Below are 5156 nucleotides of genomic sequence, written 5' to 3'. Positions count from 1 at the left end.
ACTCTGCAGAAAGCAAGTCCGGATCCCTGGAATCCAGCCATCTAGTTTTACTGATTTTCACAAGTTTGTATCTTTCAGTCTCATGAAGATGAGGAAATCAGTGCAGGATTTAATAGAAGAAGGAAACCTAGACTTGTAAATGTAGGTCATGGCCTACTTTGCTCTCTGTTAACATGCTTACTCCTGGCCCAGGAAATGTTAAAAAAAAAAAAAAAAAAGAAGATGAGCAAAGCAAAAAGCAGGACATTCACCGAGATTCCTGGAGTACAGGACTCTATTTTTGCTCTTTATCCTAGAGTTCTCAAAGAACAGGGCAGTAGTAGCTGCAGGGAGCACCCAGGAGGAGAGAACAGGAACATCATGTTGGCAGCCAAGATTAACCCCCAGAATTTCTGCTCTTAACCGCGGTTCAGTAAATGTGGAAGTTGCTGCAAATTTCTCATCCAGATTCAAAACTGAGTGTATCAGCTAATCACCGACTACTAATGCACCAGTAGAATCCTGAAAAAAGCAATAGTCTCTCCGCAGCCACCAAAGTGTTCTTAGTGGCACTTGAGGGATATCATAGGAAATACCGTGGCTGATTGTTACAGATAACAGAGGTTGCTCTAGGGACAGAGAACCAGTTACACTCCCAGGCAATGCTGGCACCAGAACAAACACCCCGAAAGTTGCCATGGGGAAGTGCACTTTGGATCTGAGAAGGCTTCAAATCCCTGGAAAGGAAATTCTGGAAGTAGCTCTCGAGCAAGGGAATGCTTCACATGGGAGCTTAAGTCAAGTCATGAAAATGATTTGAGGATACCTTTGCCTGTAACAGGTGACTAAAGTGGAGGACACAGGAGACTCTTAGTGAGGTGATGAAATGTCAGCAAAACAGGTACACAGAAATACAAACCGGAGTCTGGGTTATCACCAGACTCTTAAATCTGCAATGCAGCTTTAATGGCTAATCTCCACAAACACAGAGGAGCAGAGGAACAATGACAGGCTGAGGAACCCCCTGTAACTTCATCAGGTCCGAGAGAGCGCCTGAACCTGGCTCCTCAACCCACTGTCCTGGTGTGACACCCACCACATGAGTCCATGGTCTCCCTGGACCACCTTGCAGACCCTCTTGCTGGGGGTAACTGCCTGCAGGTGTAGGGGATGCATTATGGGATTCCAGGAAGAACATCCTGAAACTGAATGAGCCTTAATGTGGGATGTTTCGGAGGAGGCCCAAAGGCTGTGAAAGGGAGGGATCAAGCTGGTTTGGGGAGGAACCAATGCGGAGAAGCAGAGGGGGAAAAGGGATGCAAGGGGCAGAGAGCTTCTGACCAGGTGCCTGGTCAGCAAGCTTCTCTAGCCATGCCCTGGGCCTGATAACTGCAGCCGGTCCTGTCTTCTTCTTAAATCCCTTTTCCAGCTGTTGTCCAGGCTGAGGAAACTCTCTACACTGTGTGCCTGTGTGTCTAAGGAGGTCCAAGTGCCAGCCACTGGTGAAGGGGCCAGCGGTCACTGGGGCATGTGAGCTGAGGGTGCTCGCAGCTGGAGAGAGCGAGTGTGCACATTGTGCTGGACCTGTTAGCAGAGAGACCCTTTTGCATGGGTGTGTCTTGGGGAATCAGTGCCTAACAGGCCTTAATGGCCCTGACCAGCCTCACCCGCAGCCTCCACCCATACCCTCTGCCCATGGTGCCAGGGCATCACTGAAGACCAGCCCTGGACCTTCAGTCCCTGCCTGAGCGACAGTGTAGGAGGACTGGTCTCCAGCACAGCCGCAGCCATGTCCGTGCCTGGCCATGGACCCTGAGAATCTGCACTCTGACCTGCAGAGTGATTTCCAAGCCAGGCCTTGGACCTGCCTCGTCACAATAGATTTGCCCCACGATCACTGGACTGTGTCTGACACTGATCACCCTCAACACACCTGAGGATTGACTTCTCGGCTTGACTGTGGACATGCCACATCACCACACACTTTCCTGATGGTCTGGATCCTTGCTTGAACCTGCACAGCATCCCCGCGCCTGCCCGTATTTGCCTCGCTCGGGTACTGGGGGGTGGGCGCTGGCTGGTGAGGCCCCTGCCCTGCCAGCTGGGTTACTGCCTTTGGCTCTCCATTCCTGTGGGAGCAGCTGACCCTCACCGCTCCCCGACAGTGAGACTGCTGGGAGACCAGGGCTCGAGGGGCCATTACTGCATAGTCTGAGTGTCTAAGGCCACTTCCTGGTGTGATTGAGTGCGTAGGTGCGAGGGGACCTCCAGGACCACAGCTGGAGTGGGGCTGTGGGTCTCTGGGGTTCACATGCCCAGAAACCAGAGACTGGGGAGACCAGGGGATCCAGGGCTGAGCGACTCGGTGGACCTGCCTGTCTAAGGCCAGACCTGGGCGGATCCATGTTGTAGGTATGGATATCAATAGCTGTTTTTTCCACTCATGGGCTTTTGTCCTGATCAGTCGGAGAGAGGAACAGGATCTGGCCTGTGCTTTGTGGGAGTGCTGTGTTTTCTGTGTTGATCTGTGTGGTCAGTGATACCTGTATGGAGGGTGTGTAGGTGTGCTTGTCTGCCTATTGGGAAAACAGGCTCAGGCTCGCTACTGCCTGGACAAGGAGACATGGAGCTGTGGCAGCCTCGCTTCCGTTGGGCTGTTGGACTCAGCGTCTCCTACCTGAGTGCACCTACAGGGCTGAGTGGCGGCAAGCTCATGTGGGAGCTGCCACTGCTGCTCTCACTGCTGGCCTCTCTGTAGCACTGGCGCTGAAAAGCATCTGCCTAGAGGGGTATTATCCCAGCTGCTCAACTCCTCCTAAAAAGGCCCAAGGAAGATGGTTGGTGCCTCTTCCGAGCAGGGGCGACCAGCCTTTTGCTTGCCTTGGATTTCCCTGCAGGAAAGGGGAAGAGCTGTTAAATGCCACGGGCTATCCCACAGGCCTCCGTATGGCCACTGCAGCATACACAGCTCTGTCTGGATCACCTCTCCTTTCAGCTAGGAAGCTCAGGAGCAAGTGCAAGCCAGATCGTGGAGTGGGGAATCGAGGTCTCTGGGTGCTGCAGGGGCTCTCCCCCAGGGACCCCCCACCAAAGTAAACCCTGTCCCAGGGCCAGCACTGAACAGCCCAGGGACTGGCTGAGACCCAGAGGGCAGAAGTGACATTCCCCAGACTTGTCTGCCAGCAGTGCGCTGGAGCTGGGAGAGAACCCAGGTGTCCAGGCTCCTAGTCAGCTCCTCCCCTCCTCTACTCCATAGACCCCTGCCCTTCCCCTTGCAGTGCCAACAATGTGTGGACAGGTCTCTTTTCCCCATTTGGAGTCCCAGGAATTAAGGGGGATCTTTGGCCACAGCATGCTGCATACTTCTGCAACGTGCCCGTTTAATGCTTAATCCTCTTGCTCCAGACCAACCACAGGAGATATCTTGGGGACAAAGGCACTCGCACCAGCTCCGTGATTTCTGAGTCCAGCGAACCGCATCCGTGGGTCAGAAGAGGAGCAACTCGGAATGGGTGAAATAACAAGAGAAGGGAAGAGAAGAAAGAGGGGAAAAAAGAATCAGTGTAAATGCAGCAACTTAGGAAGTTACTGTTGGTCTCGCTCATCTACTGCCATAACTAAGGGCAAAGTGCAATGAACGCTAGCAGCATTATGCTGTTTGGGGAAGTCCAGGTAAACTGGTGCTGCTGGCTAGCTAGCCTGCCGAGGAAAATACATGTTATCCTTGTACTTACCCTGAGATTTGCACTGTGGTCAGCTTCTATCGCTGCTGCAGCACCTTTACTGAGGCAGCCTGAAAGAATGCAAACAGAAACGGAGTGCCCATACCTCCCGTGAGAATGGGTTGGGCTTTCAAGAACAAGACGCTCTGAAAGACGGAAAGAAACTCCCCTGATTCACCCGGGAAAAACATTTTCACAGCCAGTGGACAAGCTGCACCAATTTCCTGGCAAACATCAACAAGTCCTACAGTCTGTTCCAGCATGCATTTCCCCTAAACGCCTGGCCTGTTGTTTATTTGGGCTGCACTGACAGCAGATGTGCTGCTCTCCAGCAACTCCAGCCACAGCATGAGAAAGGCAGGAGCACAGCTCCCATCACCTTGCTCAGTGTGCACTCGAGAGGACCGGCAGGAGAAGGAGCAGGGTACCGTTTTGCCTCTGCTCTCCTGCCTGCGGGATCTTGCAGTGAACTGCCAAATGCTTTGATTTCCTTTCCTTGTTAGGGGCACTAAACCCACCCACAGGTGCGCCTTGCTTCTCAGGCCTCTTTCAAGGTACACTGAGAAACCTTGAGGGCAGCTGCCACGGACCCAATCCCCATCAAAGCTGCCTTTCATTTACTGAGGGAAGGAGCTCATCACCAGGGCTTTCACACAGCCTCTGCTCTCAAACTGACTGCTGGCACTGCAATTTCTCACGTCGGACAAAGCTTCCTTGCCATAACTGGAGTGAAATTCCCCCACAAGGTAATACAGTACCTGCTGGCGTTCTGCCCACCAAGAGGATCAGGCTCTTGCTGAGAAGCACAGCCATCCTTCAGAGACGCCAACACGCCATGCTCCCAAACATCGACATGCGACTGTGCAGTCAGTGACCAAACGTGTTGCAGCTTGCCTACATAGGGCAGAGAGAGAGCACAGGTGGCTTCGCTGAGTAGCGTCATCCTCAACCCCAGCAGGAAAAGACAAAGACTCCTTCCCTTACAGAGAGCAGCAAGCTAGGTGCATTGCCACTGGATTACTGACAACAGGCCAACAACCTCATGGGAAGGACAAACCACCTGCGACAGAAATGTAATCAGTGTGGCTTTTTTCCTGGTTTTCCCCCTCTGGTTAGGCGCCTCCAGGATCACTTCTGCTAGTGCTCCAGATAGGCCAGAGGACACAACTGCATGCTGTTCATTGCTTGCTGCCACCCAGGGGTCTCACAGCAAACATGGGCAGACCTGCTTTCCTGCAGCAAAAAAAAAACCCCAAAACAAACCAAAAACAAAACAAAACACCCACACCCCTGAGGAGTGCTCTGATGGCTTTCCAGACTGGTGGTATTTTCAGGAAAAAAAAGACAGTCTGCACTGCAGTCAGTGATCCGAGGGAACAGGAATAACACTGGGCTCTGGATCCCAAGACGAGCAGAAGGGAAAGCAGTTCAAAAAGAAGAACACACTTCCTCGCT

At 52.7% G+C, this 5156-nt stretch overlaps 1 long non-coding RNA gene across 1 annotated transcript; it reads right to left on the bottom strand.

Moving 5' to 3' along the window:
* Window positions 1-2682: 2682 nt before the first annotated feature.
* LOC138062573 (uncharacterized) lies at window positions 2683-4543 on the bottom strand. Its single transcript, XR_011136523.1, has 3 exons — window positions 4460-4543; window positions 3343-3772; window positions 2683-2870 (listed from the first exon to the last, which is right to left on the bottom strand). It is a non-coding gene; the product is annotated as an uncharacterized lncRNA (long non-coding RNA).
* Window positions 4544-5156: the final 613 nt, after the last annotated feature.

Source organism: Struthio camelus, chromosome 28 (assembly GCF_040807025.1).
Source record: "Struthio camelus isolate bStrCam1 chromosome 28, bStrCam1.hap1, whole genome shotgun sequence".
Lineage (NCBI taxonomy): Eukaryota > Metazoa > Chordata > Aves > Struthioniformes > Struthionidae > Struthio > Struthio camelus.
Note: the sequence above shows the minus strand (reverse complement) of the source record. Positions and strands in the feature narration are given on the sequence as shown.